The sequence below is a fragment of the Solanum pennellii genome, chromosome 4 (assembly GCF_001406875.1).
Source record: "Solanum pennellii chromosome 4, SPENNV200".
Classification (NCBI taxonomy): Eukaryota; Viridiplantae; Streptophyta; class Magnoliopsida; order Solanales; family Solanaceae; genus Solanum; species Solanum pennellii.
In genome coordinates this window covers 65,612,664-65,614,281 of record NC_028640.1, presented here as the reverse complement: position 1 = coordinate 65,614,281, position 1,618 = coordinate 65,612,664, and positions in this window count along the sequence as shown.

The window sequence follows — 1,618 nt, the reverse complement described above, 5'->3', positions numbered from 1 at the left end:
TATATCCACCTCATGCTTGCTGGTTGTAATACATCCACTTAGACATGTTAATTACAATTAAAATATTTATTTAACAACATCACATTTTAATAAGAATATTTTAAAAAATAATTAAATAATTATTTAAACAGCAAACGCGAATTAGTAGTTAAATACACGGGGTATGAAAGAAAAGACACAATCGCTTGTAAATAGTTTCTCTTTTTTAGATATAAGCATTCTTTTTTCTACATTTTAATTAATTACTGTTCTTGTATGAAGCGATCACAGAAGGCAAGGATTTGTTGATATGCTTGCTTTTAGTCGAGGATATTTTTAAAATTTTCGTACTTTTTTAATTCTTATATGTTCTTTTTACTTCTCTTTCTAATTAATTAGATGTAGGCATATTCTCAATTGATTTAAATCGATTATTGATTAAAATCAGATCAATTCAATCAATTTTTCAATTATTATAATAAAATCAAACTAGATATTATTATACATTTATTGATTTTGTTGCTATTAGTTTCAGTTTAATTTTTTAATTTTAGCGATACATAAAAAAAAATTAAATAAACCATTCAGTCAAAAAGAAGGAAAAAAGTCAACATAATTCAAAAAGAATAATATTTAGAACAATTAACATTAAAGAGGTTTTAATAGCTAAATTTATTGTTAATAAAACTTGATAATTTATCACTCTGTATCAGACAAGGCAGAAACACTGACATTTCTAGTCCCACCCAAGAGCTAGACACTTATATCCATGAAACTAATAAGAGAAATATCTTTTTTTATGCTCTTGCTTTTAAAAATAAATTTTGATTAAAAAAAAATTATACGCTTTTAAAACTATTCAAAAAAAAGTATATATATATATATTATATATATATATACTCAGTTTTGATTTTTTTTAATAAAATAATACCAAAACAAACAAAACCTAAATAAAAGTCATTTATTTAATTTTTTTGTTCAATTTGGATCGATTTCAAATTATGAACATCACTAATTATATATTTAAAAATTACATAATAAATATTATAAATTACATTAATTAACACCTTAGAATATTCTTAGAAAATTAACTTTCTTAATTCTATCAATTCCATATAAATTAAAATATAAAAAATAACATATATTATTCAAAAGATTTAATTAAAAAAACTATAAATTACCACAACTAATGATTAAGAATATTCTAATAAAAAAACATTGAGGTAAAAGTTGTTTTTTATAACCGTCATGAAAATGAATAGAAGTATTAGTTGTACATTATTACTCCTCTTTGTTTCTATTTTTAGAATCAAACTATAAAAATTTTGATTAATATTTTAAAATATATTTTTTTATCATATTAATATACAAAAAATTGCAATTTATAGTACCTTTTTTATATAGTTTTAGAATATTTAATTTTTTGTTTAAAATATCGAATTAATATAATCTAATTTAACTTAAAAATTAGTTAAATTAATTTTCGAAAAGCGCAATATGACAAACAATTTGGGACGAAGGAGTATAATAGAGAAACGTCAGAAGGGCAATTTAGTCCAAATTTAAGCTCGTATAGATGTTTGTCGTGATCATCAATGTCGTGATCAGGAGCTTTCCTGGCATATTACCCCACCCCCTC